This window comes from Cynocephalus volans, chromosome 11 (genome assembly GCF_027409185.1).
Source record: "Cynocephalus volans isolate mCynVol1 chromosome 11, mCynVol1.pri, whole genome shotgun sequence".
In the NCBI taxonomy this organism is placed as follows: domain Eukaryota; kingdom Metazoa; phylum Chordata; class Mammalia; order Dermoptera; family Cynocephalidae; genus Cynocephalus; species Cynocephalus volans.
The window spans coordinates 22,587,244-22,603,975 of NC_084470.1; the positions used below are offsets into that span (position 1 = coordinate 22,587,244).

At 39.0% G+C, this 16,732-nt stretch overlaps 1 protein-coding gene across 1 annotated transcript in view; it reads left to right on the plus strand.

Moving 5' to 3' along the window:
* STAG1 (STAG1 cohesin complex component) overlaps positions 1–16,732 on the plus strand; it is a 365,558-nt gene that overhangs the window by 164,942 nt on the left and 183,884 nt on the right. The gene's annotated exons all lie outside the window — the stretch shown is intronic.

The following is a 16,732-nucleotide window of genomic DNA, read 5'->3' on the forward strand; positions in this document are numbered from 1 at the left end:
GGGGAGAGGGGGAGGGAATGGAGGAAGGGGAGAGATTGGACAAGGGGTAAAAATAATAATTATGATTTGTAACAATATATATGCTAGTAATATTTAATTAACATCTCAATGTTCAACCCCCAAAATATGTATAATCGATTTTGATTCAATAAATAAATTTTAAAAATTAAATTAAATTAAAAAAAGAACAATCTGTCATTCAGTTTAGTTTCTAACATTTTATCTGACATGTATTCATTAATTATTTTGTTTGAGTAATATATTCATATAATTCAAATTTCAAAAAAGCAAAGGGTATGTAATATATGTCTCCTTTACATTCCTAAGCTTTAACCACTATTTCTCTTTTCCCAGAGGCAACCAATTTTACCAGATACTTGTGTGTCTTCCCAGAAAAATTTTAATTCATGTACAGATATATACAGCAATATCCCTTTTTCGTGTTTGAATATGTCCTACAGATCTTTCCGTATCAGTCCTAGATAACATTATTGTATTTTGACACCTCCTAGACAACATTATTGTTTTTTGACACCTCCATGGATTCCTTTGACTTTCACAGTCAATAACGAATGGTGGTTAATTGTAGCCAGTCTGCCTGCATGTAAAGAATAACCATGGATTTCCATAGAATCACAGGACCCAACTGTAAAAGAATCAACAGTTGGAATGTAAGTAAAAATAGGCTAATCTTTTTAATAGTCATTGTAGCAGAAAAAATATTTTCTTCTTCTTTAAAAACAAAATCAAAAACTCAGTATGAATGTGTTCATTTTGAAAAATATGGCTTTAAGCTTCTGATTTTATTTTACTGGCAATGGTTATTTGTTTATGGTAGTCCATTTAAAGATACTAAGCATAAGGTTTTTTTCATATGGCTTTTAATGTTAGTTACTGTTTTGTTGCCTGTCATTTTATGACATTAAATTAATGCAGGGAGAGTTTTTTCTTTATGAACGATAGTCCATTGAAAATATATTGAAGACTTCACTGTATATGAAAACTCTCACATCAGTCATGGAAGCAGAGTTGAGCATTATTTACACCAGAAATATCTTAACAATGACATGTTTAAGTTATGAAATAGTAGGATTAGCATTTCTCTTTTTCTTAAGTTTTAAAAAAAATCTACTCTACCAAGATAAAATTTACATACATTAAGATTCACATATTTTAAGTGTATAGATTAATGACTTTTGTCAAATGCGTATAACTATGTAATGATACTCCAATCAAAATATCAGATATTTTCATTTTCCCAGGCAGTTTTGTCACTTTTTGTAGTAAATCTCTACTCCCCAACTCCATCTACACACACAGCTCACCTCCATTTCCCAGGCAACTAATTATCTGCTTTCTGACACGTAGATTAGGGGTTTTTTTTGTTTTAGAATTTTATGTAAATGGAAGCATACCATATATTCTCCTTTTTGGTACAACTTTTCTCACTTAGCCTAATGTCTGAGAGACTCATTCATATTATTGTGTATAGCAGTAGTTTTTTTTTTTTTTTTCCTTGCTGAATGATAGTTCATAATTTATTAATCCGTCTGTTGGATTTCCATTCGCCTAGTTTCTTTGATAGTGGAGGGCTAATTTGGATAAATTTTCCATAAGCATTCGCATACAAGTCTTTCTTTTCATCGATATGTTTGCATTTTTCCTCAGTAAAATACCTAGGAGTGGAATTCCTGGTCATTTATGAAATTATCTCTGAATCATGGTGTAACCATTTCTTTTTCCTCTAAACGTTTAAAAGGACACTTAAAATTCTTTAAAATATGGATTTCTCTGGAAATTGTTAATGAAGTTTCTAATAAATCTGAATTAGTTATCTATCACTGTTTAATAATAATAACTGCATAATTTAGTGACTTAAAACAGTAGCTTATCCATTTGTTATTGCTCACTATTCCTGTGGGTCAAGAATTTCGAAGCAAATTCCTGCTCTGCAGGTGGTGGTTCTGGCTCTCAAGGTCTCATAAAGTTGTAGTCAAGCTGTCGGCCAGGGTTGCAGTTATACTAAAGCTTATCTAGAGGAAGATCTTCTTCCAAGAAGACTTACTCACATGGCTTTTGGCTGAAGTTTTCAGTTCTTTACCACATGGACCTTTACGTAGGCTGCCTGAGTATTTTGATGACATGGCAGTTGGCTTCCCCCAGAGTTCTAAGAATGAGTGATATCACACTGCCTTTATGACCTAGTTTCTGGGTCACACATGATCACTGCTTCACTATTCTGTTTGTTAGATGAGAGTCACTAAATTGAGCCCATGGTTAATGGGGGATTATATAAAGGCTTGAATAGCATGAGGTGGGGATTATTAGGGAGTGAATCACCTTAGAGGCTGGCTACCAAAGACAACAAAACCAAAAATGGTCAGAATCTTTGAAAAGGTATATATTTATATGCATCTATCTGGCTTCTGAAAGGTCAACACTCTTGAGAAAATGTAATCTTTAAACAGTTTTTGAACTAAGATTAGTGCCTTCTCCTAAATTCCACGGAGAAATGAATGGAAAAACAACAAAACGCTCACTATATACCTTAAGAAAAATTTACAGCAAATACACTTTTCCAGCAGTGATTTCTTCAATTCTGGGTGTATAACACTATCATGCACTTAAATTATACTCAAACTTATGATAAAAGTCTTCTGACATTGTTACATGCAAATTTAGATTAATGAGGAAACACTGCTTTTTATACTGTGTTACAGAATTCAATTTGTTTTTCCTCTGGAGACCCTTTTTATAGAAGACCCCTACTTACTCAGGAGTGACTTTTGAAAGCTTTTAGCCCTATTTTGAAAAGCAGTCATGGAAAGGCAGATTCTAAAATAGTTGACTGTTTTGCTCCTGCTTTTCCATGACTTTTTATTTAAATAAATCAACATTTAAGTATTACATTTAAAAGAGCAGAAAGTGTCATAAAAGAAGTGCTTTGAAATATTTACTTTTGAATGGAACATTGTTTCCCTTTAACTGAAAACTGACATCTCAATAGTTTGAGTTCGGGATCCTTCATTTTGATTTCCATATGGTTCCAGAATTGTCTGCTATTATTTTGGCTTAATATGTGAGAATTTTTTAAAGAGATATTTGAAGTTACCAATTATGTATGTATCCTCGTGTTATTAGAATCTAACATTTTACTTGGCACATAGTATTTTATTAACTTGTGTTTAACATGTGTTTGATAATTTAAGCCTTAAAAAATATCATAAAGAGGAGCGATCATAAGATGTGATACAGAGTTCCTGCCTCTGGTTAACGATCTAGAGAGTGTCTTAATTTAGAGAAAATTAATTTATTTAAAATTATTAATTTCCCCATCATATCCAAGTAGAATATTCTGTAAGGTGTGAAACTTAATCTGGGCTATCAGTACATTAAAATATCCAAGTTCTTTTTTTGACATTCAGTAGTAAAGTTCCTTTCAAACTTTTAAGAATTTTCTTCCTCCTACCCTCCTTCCTTTCTGTCGCTCCTTTATTTCTTCCTTCCTCTGCTTGCTTTCCTTCTTCCATTTTTTCTTCTGTCCATCCATCCATTTTGATTTTTTAAATCTAAGCACACTTGTGGAAATTTAAGATTGAGGTGAGCATCTTTATCAGAGTTCTCATTGGAGCATTTTGGACACCCCAAATTTTGTATTATGTGGAGCTACTGTAAGTTGTACCAGAGCATAATAAATATTGAAATAAAGTACATACTTTGTTAAAAATATTTTTTATGCTTCTTTATGAAATATGACATTACATATTTTTAAAATTACATGTATACATTGGTTATATTACCAATGGATTTTGTTTCAGCATGGTTAGGGAACAATATAAAATATTAGTATGAAAAAGAGATGTGGAATTAATGGGATGAGAATCACTGGTTTAGGTAGTATCAGTATTTCCACATGTGAACTAGTTTTTCCACTTGTAGCTCAAGATGGAAAAAACTGACATAACTGAGGAACAAAATATCTGGAGTTATATTGAGCATAGGCCTTGCCATCATTATGTTTTGGTACAGATTTCTTTAACAGAACTCTAAACTTCAGACCAAAACAAAAGATGTCCTGGATCTCTAACACTTTAAAGTATAATTCCAATATCAAGCCATTAAGAGGGCTTATTTTTATTTTTTATTTATTTATTTATTTTATATGAAGAATCTTTTTTTTTTCTTAATTTTATGTTCTCGATATACAATGTGGTTGATTATTGTGGCCCATTACCGAAACCTCCCTCCCTCCTCCCTCTCCCCCCTCCCTCCCAACAATGTCCTTTCTGTTTGCTTGTCGTATCAACTTCAAGGAATTATAGTTGTTATGTCTCCCCCCCCCCTCGGTTTTTATGTGTATGTGTGTTTGTGTGAATTTATTTATTTATTATTAGCTCCCACCAATAAGTGAGAACATGTGGTATTTCTCTTTCTGTGCCTGACTTGTTTCACTTAATATAATTCTCTCAAGGTCCATCCATGTTGTTGCAAATGGCAGTATTTCATTCGTTTTTATAGCTGAGTAGTATTCCATTGTGTAGATGTACCACATTTTCCGTATCCACTCATCTGATGATGGACATTTGGGCTGGTTCCAACTCTTGGCTATTGTAAAGAGTGCTGCGATGAACATTGGGGAACAGGTATACCTTCGACTTGATGATTTCCATTCCTCTGCGTTATTCCCAGCAGTGGGATAGCGGGGTCATATGGCAGACCTATCTGCAAGTGTTTGAGGAACCTCCATACCATTTTCCATAGAGGCTGCACCATTTTGCAGTCCCACCAACAATGTATGAGAGTTCCTTTTTCTCCGCAACCTCGCCAGCATTTATCGTTCAAAGTCTTTTGGATTTCAGCCATCCTAACTGGGGTTAGATGGTATCTCATTGTGGTTTTGATTTGCATTTCCCGGATGCTGAGTGATGTTGAGCATTTTTCCATATGTCTGTTGGCCATTTGTATATCTTCCTTAGAGAAATGCCTACTTAGCTCTTTTGCCCATTTTTTAATTGGGTTGCTTGTTTTCTTCTTGTAAAGTTGTTTGAGTTCCTTATATATTCTGGATATTAATCCTTTGTCAGATGTATATTTTGCAAATATTTTCTCCCACTCTGTTGGTTGTCTTTTCACTCTGTTAATTGTTTCTTTTGCTGTGCAGAAGCTCTTTAGTTTGATATAATCCCATTTGTTTATTTTTCCACTGGTTGCCTGTGCTTTTGGGGTCGTATTCATGAAGTTTGTGTCCAGTCCTATTTCCTGAAGTGTCTCTCCTATGTTTTCTTTAAGAAGTTTTATTGTTTCAGGGTGTATATTTAATTCTTTAATCCATTTTGAGTTGACTTTAATGTAGGATGAAAGGTGTGGGTCTAGTTTCATTCTCCTGCATATTGATATCCAGTTCTCCCAGCACCATTTGCTAAAGAGGCAGTCTCTTCCCCAGTGTATAGGTTTGGTGCCTTTGTCAAAGATCAGATAGCTGTAGGTGTGTGGGTTGATTTCTGGATTCTCTATTCTATTCCATTGATCAGTGTGTCTGTTTTTATGCCAGTACCATACTGTTTTGGTTATTATAGGTTTGTAGTATAGTTTAAAGTCAGGTAGTGTTATGCCTCCAGCTTTATTTTTTTTGCTCAGCGTTGCTTTGGCTATGCGTGGTCTTTTGTTATTCCATATAAATGTCTGGATAGTTCTTTCCATTTCTGAGAAAAATGTCATTGGAATTTTGATGGGGATTGCATTGAATTTGTATATCACTTTGGGTAGTATGGACATTTTCACTATGTTGATTCTTCCAATCCAAGAGCATGGGATATCTTTCCATCTTCTTGTATCCTCTCTAATTTCTCTCAGCAGTGGTTTGTAGTTCTCATTATAGAGATTTTTCACATTCTTGGTTAACTCAATTCCTAAGTATTTAATTTTTTTGGTGGCTATTGTAAATGGGCAGACTTTGTTGATTTCTCTTTCTGCATGTTCACTATTGGAGAATAGAAATGCTACTGATTTTTGTGTGTTGATTTTGTATCCTGCTACTGTGCTGAAGTCATTTATCACCTCCAAGAGTTTTTTTGTAGAGGCTTTAGGCTGCTCGATATATAGGATCATGTCATCTGCAAACAGGGACAGTTTGACTTCCTCTTTTCCAATCTGGATGCCCTTTATTTCCTTCTCTTCTCTGATTGCTCTGGCTAGTGCTTCCAACACTATGTTGAATAGGAGTGGTGAGAGTGGGCATCCTTGTCTAGTTCCTGTTCTTAGAGGAAAAGCTTTCAACTTTTCCCCATTCAGGGTGGTATTGGCGGTAGGTTTATCATATATGGCTTAAATTATGTTGAGATACTTTTCGTCTATACCTCACTTATGGAGGGTCTTTGTCATGAATGAGTGTTGAATTTTATCAAATGCTTTTTCAGCATCTATAGAGATGATCGTATGGTCCTTGTGTTTGATTTTATTAATATGGTGTATCACATTTATTGATTTGTGTATGTTGAACCAACCTTGCATTCCTGGGATGAATCCCACTTGATCGTGGTGAATAATTTTACATATGTGTTGCTGTATTCTGTTTGCTAGTATTTTAGTGACAATTTTTGCATCTATATTCATCAAGGATATCGGCCTGTAGTTTTCTTTTTTGGTTATATCTTTACCTGGTTTTGGTATCAGGATGATGTTTGCTTCATAGAATGAGTTTGGGAGATTTGTGTCCGTTTCAATCTTTTGGAATAGTTTGTAAAGAATCGGTGTCAATTCCTCTTTGAATGTTTGGTAAAATTCTTCTGTGAGTCCATCTGGTCCTGGGCTTTTCTTTGTTGGGAGCTTTCTGATAACAGCTTCAATCTCCTTTATTATTGGTCTGTTCAGATTTTCTACATCTTCATGGCTCAGTTTTGGGAGCTTGTGTGTGTCCAGAAATTTATCCATTTCCTCCAGATTTTCAAACTTGTTGGCGTATAGTTGTTTATAGTAGTCTCGAATGATTCCTTGTATTTCAGATGCATCAGTTGTAATATCGCCTTTTTCATTTCTGATGTTTGTTATTTGAATCTTCTCTCTTCTTCTTTTTGTTAGCCAGGCTAATGGTTTGTCAATTTTATTTATCTTTTCAAAAAACCAACTTTTTGATTCATTGATCTTTTGTATTGTTTTTTGGGTTTCAACTTCATTAGTGTCTGCTCTGTTCTTAATGATTTCTTTCCGTCTGCTATTTGTAGGTTTGGATTGTTCTTGTTTTACTATATCTTTAAGGTGAAGTGTTAGGTTGTTCACTTGCCATCTTTCCATTCTTCTGAGGTGAGCATTTAATGCAATAAATTTCCCCCTTAATCCTGCTTTTGCAGTATCCCACAAGTTTTGGTATGATGTATCATTATTTTCATTAGTTTCAATTAATTTTTTGATTTCCTGCTTGATTTCTTCTTGGACCCATATATCTTTAAGTAGAATGCTGTTTAATTTCCATGTGTTTGTATAGTTTCCAGAGTTTCGTTTGTTATTAATTTCTAGTTTTAATCCATTGTGGTCTGAGAAAATACATGGGATAATTCCAATTTTTTTGAATTTATTGAGACTTGATTTGTGACCTAGTATGTGATCTATCCTGGAGAATGATCCATGTGCTGACGAGAAGAATGAATATTCTGAGGTTGTTGGATGGAATGTTCTGTAGATATCTGCCAATTCCAATTGGTCTAGAGTCTTGTTTAGATCTTGTGTTTCTCTACTGATTCTTTGCCTAGATGATCTGTCTAATATTGACAGTGGGGTGTTCAGGTCCCCTGCTATTATGGTATTAGTGTCTATTTCCTTCTTTAGGTCTAGTAGAGTTTGTTTTCTAAATCTGGCTGCTCCAACATTGGGTGCGTACATATTTATGATTGTTATGTCTTCTTGATGGATCAGTCCTTTTATCATTAAGTAGTGTCCGTCATTGTCTCTTTTTATGGTTTTTAGTTTAAAGTCTATTTTGTCAGATATAAGAATAGCTACTCCAGCTCGTTTTTCTTTTCTGTATGCATGGTACATCTTTTTCCATCCTTTCACTCTTAGTCTGTGTGAGTCTTTATGGGTGAGGTGGGTCTCTTGAAGGCAGCATATAGTTGGGTCCTCCTTTTTGATCCAGTCAGCCAGTCTGTGTCTTTTGATTGGGGAATTTAAGCCTTTTACATTAAGAGTTTTTATTGAATAGTGTTGATATATTCCTAGCATTTTGTTGATTTTTGTTTGGTTGTCTTAGGTGTCTTTTGTTCCTTGCTTTCTGATTTACTGTTTGGTTTCTGTGTTTGTTGGTTCCTTAGGTTGTAGATAGTGGTTTTGTTTGTTTGTTTTCTCTACATGAATGCCATTTTTATTATACTAGTGAGTTTAGATTTTTGGGGTTTTTTTTTATGGCAATGGTAGTTATTTTTCAGGAACCAAACCCAGTGCTCCCTTGAGAATTTCTTGTAAGGGTGGTTGTGTGGTGATGAACTCCTGCAGTTTTTGTTTGTCTGAGAAATATACTATTTGCCCTTCATTTCAGAAGGATAGCCTTGCAGGGTAGAGTATTCTTGGCTGACAATCTCTGTCTTTTAGTATTTTGAATATATCATCCCATTCTTTTCTGGCTTTTAGGGTTTGTGATGAAAAGTCTGATGTTAGCCTGATTGGGGCTCCCTTGTAGGTGATTTGATGCTTCTTTCTGTCAGCTTTTAAGATTCTCTCTTTGTCTTGAGTTTTGCCAATTTGACTATAACATGTCTTGGAGAAGGCCTTTTTGGGTTGAATACGTTTGGAGATCTTTGAGCTTCCTGAATCTGAAGATCTGTGATTTTTCCTATACCTGGGAAGTTTTCTGCCACTATTTTGTTAAATATGTTTTCAATGCAATCTCCTTATTTCTCCCCTTCTGGTATACCCATGACTAGGATATTTGAGTGCTTAAGGTTGTCTGATATGTCTCTCACATTTCTTCAATGCCTTTGATTCTTTTTTCTTTTTTTTTTTGTCTCTTGTTATTTCAAACAGCCCATCTTCAAGTTCAGAGGTTATCTCTTCAACTTCGACAAGCCTGTTGGTTAAGCTCTCCGTTGTGTTTTTTATTTTGCTGAATAACTTCTTCAGTTCAGCAAGTTCTGCTACATTTTTTTTTCAGGCCATTGATTTCCTTGTACATTTCCTCTTTCAGGTCCTGTATACTTTTCCTCATTTCATCATGATGTCTTGCTGAGTTTTCTTGTATCTCATTCAGTTTCCTTAGAATTATCACTCGAAATTCCTTGGCAGTCATTTCAAAGGTTCTTGTTCTATAGGATCTAGAGCTTGAGATTTATTATCTTTTGGTGGTGTACTTTCTTGATTTTTTGTATTTCTGGTATCTTTTCTTTGATGTTTATTTATTGTGGCAGGGGGTTTCACAGTCCACAGGTTTGACAGTATTGACTGACTAAGATGTTGCTGTGGTTGCCAATTTGGTATCGCTACCTCAGTGACTCTCTGTTCCGTGCGCTCTGGTCCGGGCTGCTGGGATGTGCTGAGGCACCGCAGAGCGTGTGGTCTCTGCAGAGCTTCCCCTTCCCCTGCAGGATGTCTCCCTCCTCTGTGCGTGCTAGTCCGGACTTGGGATGGAGCCGGGTGGTGGTGAAGCCTACCTGCTGCAGGATTGAGCGGCAGCAGCGTGGACCCTGTGGAGTTCCCGCCTCCCCTGCCGGACGTCTCCCCGTTCTTTGTGCACTGGGCTGGGTTCGGAATGATGCTGGGTGGCGGCAGTGAAGCCTACCTGTTGGATCACGCAGTGGCGTCCCGCAGGGCGTGTGGTCTCCGTGGAGCTTCTGCCTCTCCCACTGGACATCTCCCTGTCTCGGCCGCGGGTTGATTCGCTTCCAGTTCCAGGGATGGGCGGGTGGGGGTGGGGGGTCAGAAGCCATGGTCACCGCTGCAGCCCGGGGTGACACACGCCGGCTCAAGCTTCCATGTTTCTACGTCTGCGGCTGCAGCTCTGGCGCACCGGTGGGTTGCGCGCGCGGGTTGGGGGAACATTCCCGGTTCTCGGCAGGGTAAAGACACCCTTTCGAAGCCGTTCCTTTGTGCCAATTCTGCTACAGTTGTATCTGGCGCGGACCTCAGGCTGCTTCTACTCGTGGCGGAAAAGCCGCAGGCTGCTCTCCTCTTCCGCCATCTTGACCTGATCTTGAAGCTGGAACCAGGCGGTCAGCCGCTTTGCAGGCTGATTATATCGAGATGATACAGGAAGCGCTTTGCGTACGAGACGGTTTCAAAAATTATTTTTTATTTTTTAATTTTTATTTATTTATTTTTATTTTACTTTATCAATATGCAATGTAGTTTATTTTCGTGTCCCTTTACCAATTCCACCATTCCCCTCTCCCTCTCCCCCGTCCCTCCCATCAATATTATATCTATTCACTTGTCTTAAGAAGTTCAAGGAATTGTGATTGCTGTGGCTCCCCCCCCCCCCCCCGTTTGTTTGTCTGTTTGTTTATTTCTAGTTCCCATAAATATGTGAGAACGTGCGGTATTTCTCTTTCTGTGTCTGGCTTGTTTCACTTAATATAATTTTCTCTAACTCCATCCATGTTTCTGCGAATGGTAGTATTTCTTTTTTTTTTTTTTTCCATAGTAGAGTAGTATCCCATTGTGTAGATAAACCACATTATCCTTTTCCACTCATCTGATGATGGACCTTTGGGCTGGCTCCAACAGTTAGCTATTAGAAATAGCACTGCAATAAACATGAGAGTACAGATATCCCTGTGACATGATGATTTCCATTCTTCTGGCTATATACCCAGCAGTAGAATAGCTGGGTCATATGGTGGATCTATCTGTAATTGTTTGAGGAATCTCCCTACCATTTTCCATAGAGGCGGCACCATTTTGCAGTCCCATCAACAGTGAAGGAGGGTTCTTTTTTCCTCAGAACCTCACCAGCATTTATCATTCCCCGTCCTTTGGATATTAGCCATCCTAACTGGAATGAGATGGTATGTCAAAGTCGTTTTGATTTGCATATCCCGAATGCTGAGCTATGTTGAGCATTTTCTCATGTGTCTGTTCGCCAATTGTATATCTTCATTTGAGAAATGCCTGTTCAGCTCCTTTGCCCATTTTTTAATTGGGTTATTTGTTTTCTTACTGTTAAGTTGTTTGAGGTCCTTGTATATTCTGGATATTAATCATTGTCGGATGTATGTTTTGCAAATATTTTCTCCCATTCTGTTGATTGTCTTTTCACTCTGTTAATTGTTTCTTTTGCTGTGCAGAAGCTTTTCAGTTTGATATAATCCCATTTGTTTATTTTTCCTTTGGTTATCTTGCTTTTGGGGTTGTATTTGTGAAGTCTGTATCCACTGCTCTGTCCTGGAGTGTTTCCCTTGTGTTTTCTTTAAGTAGTAGTATAGTTTCAGGATGTACGTTTAATTCTTCAATCCATTTTGAGTTGATTTTGGTATATGATGAGAGGTATGGGTCTAGCTTCATTCTCCTACATATGAGTATCCAGTTTTTCCAGCATCATTTGCTGAAGAGGCAGTCTCTTCCCCAGTGTGTAGTCTTGGTACCTTTATCAAAGATCAGATGACTATAGGTGTATGGTTTGATTTCTGGATTCTCTATTCTATTCCATTGGTCCATGTGTCTTATTTTTATGCCTGTACCATGCTGTTTTGGTTACTGTAGCTTTCTAGTATAGTTTAAAGTCAGGTGTGTTGTGCCTCCAGCTTTATTTTTTTTCTCAGTAGTGCTTTGGCTATTCATGGTCTTTTGTTATTCCATATGAATGTTAGGATTGTTTTTTTCCATTTCTGAGAAAAATTTTATTGGAATTTTGATGGTTATTCCATTGAATATGTAGATATCTTTGCATAGTATGGACATTTTCACAATGTTAATTCTTCCAATCCAAGAGCATGGGATATCTTTCCATCTTCTGGTGTCCTCTTTAAATTCTCTCAACAGTGGTTTGTAGATCTCATCATAGAGATTTTTGACATCCTTGGTTCACTTTATTCTTAGGTACTTCATTTTTTTTTGTTGACTATTGTAAATGGGCTAGCTTTCTTTTTTCTTTTTTCTTTTTTTTAAAGATGATCGGTGAGGGGATCTTAATTCTTGACTTGGTTTTGTCAGCACCACGCTCTCCCAAGTGAGCTTGAGCTAGCTTTCTTTTTTTTTTTTTTTTTTTAAATTTTATTTTGTCGATATACATTGTAGCTGATTATTGCTCCCCATCACCAAAACCTCACTCCCTTCTCCCTCCCCCCGTCCCCCCCAACAATGTCCTTTCTGTTTTCTTGTTGTATCAACTTCAAATAATTGTGGTTGTTATATCTTCTCCCCCCCCGCCCCCCCGGTTTGTGTGTGTGTGTGTGTGTGAATTTATATATTAATTTTTAGCTCCCTCCAATAAGTGAGAACATGTGGTATTTCTCTTTCTGTGCCTGACTTGTTTCACTTAATATATCTATCCTGGAGAATGATCCATGTGCTGATGAGAAGAATGAATATTCTGAGGTTGTTGGGTGGAATGTTCTGTAGATATCTGCTAATTCCAATTGGTCTAGAGTCTTGTTTAGATCTTGTGTTTCTCTACTGATTCTTTGCCTAGATGATCTGTCTAATATTGACAGTGGGGTGTTCAGGTCCCCTGCTATTATGGTATTAGTGTCTATTTCCTTCTTTAGGTCTAATAGAGTTTGTTTTATAAATCTGGCTGCTCCAACATTGGGTGCGTACATATTTATGATTGTTATGTCTTCTTGATGGATCAGTCCTTTTATCATTAAGTAGTGTCCCTCATTGTCTCTTTTTATGGTTTTTAGTTTAAAGTCTATTTTGTCAGATATAAGAATAGCCACTCCAGCTCGTTTTTCTTTTCTGTTTGCATGGTAAATCTTTTTCCATCCTTTCACTCTTAGTCTGTGTGAATCTTTATGGGTGAGGTGGGTCTCTTGTAGGCAGCATATAGTTGGGTCCTGCTTTTTGATCCAGTCAGCCAGTCTGTGTCTTTTAATTGGGGAATTTAAGCCTTTAACATTAAGAGTTGTTATTGAAAGGTGTTGATTTATTCCTAGCATTTTATTGGTTGTTTGGTTGTCTTAGGTGTCTTTTGTTCCTTGCTTCCTATTTACTGTTTGGTTTCTTTGTTTGTTGGTTCCTTAGGTTGTAGATAGTGTTTTTGTTAGCTTGTTTTCTCTTCATGAATGCCATTTTTATTGTACTAGCGGGTTTAGATTTTTCTTAGGTTTTTATGGCAGTGGTAGTTATTTTTCAGGAACCAAACCCAGTACTCCCTTGAGGATTTCTTGTAAGGGTGGTCTTGTGGTAGTGAACTCCCGCAGTTTTTGTTTGTCTGAGAAATATACTATTTGCCCCTCATTTCGGAAGGATAGCCTTGCAGGGTAGAGTATTCTTGGCTGGCAATCTTTGTCTTTTAGTATTTTGAAAATATCATCCCATTCCTTTCTAGCTTTTAGGGTTTGTGATGAAAAGTCTGATGTTAACCTGATTGGGGCTCCCTTATAGGTGATTTGACGCTTCTCTCTTGCAGCTTTTAAGATTCTCTCTTTGTCTCTGAGTTTTGCCAATTTGACTATGACATGTCTTGGAGAAGGCCTTTTTGGGTTGAATACGTTTGGAGATCGTTGAGCTTCCTGGATCTGAAGATCTGTGATTTTTCCTATACCTGGGAAGTTTTCTGCCACTATTTTGTTGAATATGTTTTCAATGGAATCTCCATTTTCCTCCCCTTCTGGAATACCCATGACTCGGATATTTGAGCGCTTGAGGTTGTCTGATATCTCTCTCAGATTTTCTTCCATGTCCTTGATTCTTTTTTCTTTCTTTTTGTCTGCTTGTGTTATTTCAAACAGCCCATCTTCAAGTTCAGAGGTTCTCTCTTAAACTTCGACAAGCCTGCTGGTTAAACTGTCCGTTGTGTTTTTTATTTCGCTGAATAACTTCTTCAGTTCAGCAAGTTCTGCTACATTTTTTTTCGGGACATTGATTTCCTTGTATATTTCCTCTTTCAGATCCTGTATACTTTTCCTCATTTCATCATGATGTCTAGCTGAGTTTTCTTGTATCTCATTCAGTTTCCTTAGAATTATCACTCGAAATTCCTTGTCAGTTATTTCAAGGGCTTCTTGTTCTATAGGATCTAGAGTATGAGATTTATTAACTTTTGGTGGTGTACTTTCTTGATTTTTTGTATTTCTGGTGTCTTTTTTTTGGTGTTTATTCATTGTGGCAGGGGGTTTCACAGTCCACCGGTTTGAGACTAATTACTAACTAGGATGTTGCTGTGGTTGCCAATTTGGTATGGCTCCCGCCGTGACTGCTCAGTTGGCCTCTAGTGTCTTGTGTGTGTGGTTGCCTCGGGTCTTGGGCTTCTCCGGGGATCCACCTTTCTGGTCATCTTGTACTCTGCTGGGCTGGTGGATCACGTACCACAGGGTGTGTGATCTCTGTTGAGCTTTCACTTTCTGTACAGGACTTCTCCCCGTTCCGTGTGCTCTGGCCCAGGCTGTTAGATCGTGCAGTGGCGACCCCACCGGGTGTGTGGTTTCTGTCGAGTCTCCGCCTCCCTGGCCGCACGTCTCCCCCCTCTGTGCACACTGTGCTGGGCTGGGGTGTGTCTTCTGCACCCCTCGTCTATCAGCTGGGCCTTCAAGACCCTGCTCAGCACCGCCTCGCCCAGGAAGTCTACCAGGTTTCTGCTAGGCACAGACGACCGGTCTCTCTGGGTGCCTTTGTAGCACTGTGTAGATCTTTCTCGGGTCTTGTTCACCTTTTTATCCCCCCGGCATAGACCGAGTATAGTGCCCGCCTGCAGCCTGCTCTCCGGCAGGTTCAAGCGGACCTGGGAACTCTCTTACCACACTATTCCCACCCAGAAATTCGTTAGGCTTTTTTCCAAACTGGTGGTCGCAGAGATGGTATCTGCCTCCCAGTAACAGGAAGTTTACCGGGGCTGGAGTCCAGGGTGTGGTGGAGTGACAGTCGGCCCGCCCGTACTTCCTAGCCCTCCCAACACTGGTCGGGACGCCCCACACCCCCAGCCCCGCCAGAGAACCGCGGAGGGAGTGGGAGAGGAGGCCGGCCCGCAGGGTCCGGAAAGCCCCGCGCCAGGCCAAGCAAATGGGCTCAGTGATGGCCGAGCAGGGCGGAGCTGCCCGCACCTGGGAAAATGGAGGCAGCACCGGGGCAGTGAGTGGCCTGGTGGTGCAGGCGGGAGCCGCATGGGCATCCACCCCCCGAACAGAGCTGTGCCAGGGATCACTCACAGTGCTGTGCCAGGTCGGGCGCTCGCTCTGTCTCTGGTTTGTTGCCTTCCGTGTTCTCGGCGCTGCCGCCTCAGGCTGTTCAGTCGCGGCGCCGCTCGGGCGCTCCCAGGAATCTTCTTTAATGCCGGCCTGAAACCTCGAATCCTGAATAGGGCAGCTGGCCGCCTTCAGTGCGGCCCCAGCCTCCGGGATCCTGGCTGCATCCACAGCAGCCCTGGCGCCGTGTTCCCTGTTTCAAGACTTGCTTTTGCAGCTAAGAATCAGTTCTTTTCCTGCTCCACACTTCAAAGCTGTTGCCTGTAAATGAGGCAGCCTCTCCTGCCGGGGGCAAAGTGGCGTTGAGCCCCCACGACCGGCCAGCAGCAGCAGTCCTCCCTTAAGAGATGGCCAGAGGAAGGTCCACAAGTTTCCCGGCTGCCTGAGGCCCAGTGGCCACCTTTTCCACCTCAGCTACTCCGCGCCAGCCTCCGCAGCTGCCGCCATCTTGAAACTCCGAGCTAGCTTTCTTGATTTCTTTTTCTTCTAGTTCACTGTTGAAGTATACAAATGCTACTGATTTTTGTGCATTGATTTTGTATCCTGGAGCTTTGCTGAAATCATTTATCAACTCTAGCAGTTTTTTTGTACAGTCTTTAGGCTCTTCTGTAAATAGGATCATATCATCTGCAAACAGGGACAGTTTGACTTCATCTTTTCCATTCTGGATGCCCTTTATTTTCTTCTCTTCCCTGGTTGCTCTGGCTCGTACTTCTAACACTGTTGAATAACAGTGGTGAGAGTGGGCATCCTTGTCTTCTTCCTCTTCTTAAGGGAAAAGCTTTCAACTCTTCCCCATTCAGGGTAATATTGGCAATGGATTTGTCATATATGGCTTTAATTGTGTTGAGATACTTTCCTTTTATACCCAATTTATAGAGTGTATATCATGAGTGAATGTTGAATTTTGTCAAATGCTTTTTCAGCATCTGTAGAGATGATCATATGATTTTTGTCTTTGATTTCACTGATGTGGTGATTCACATTTATTGATTTGCGTATGTTGAACCAACCTTGCATCTCTGGGATGAATCCCACTTGATCATGGTGTATAACTTTATGTATGTGTTGATGTATTCTATTAGTGAGTATTTTATTGAGGATTTTGAATCTATATTCATCAAGGATATTGGCCTGTAGTTTTCTTTTTTTCTTCTGTCTTTGGTTTTGGTATCAGGGTGATGTTTGCCTCATAGAATGAGTTCACGAGAATGGCCTCTGTTTCAATTTTTTGGAATAGTTTATAGAGAATTGGTATTAATTCTTCTTTGAAGGTTCGGTAGAATTCTGCAGTGAAGACATCTGGTCCTGGGCTTTTCTTTGTTGGGAGACTGCTGATAACAGCTTAAATCTCTTTGATTGTTATTGATCTGTTCAGGTTTTCTATGTCTTCTTGGCTCAGTCTTGGT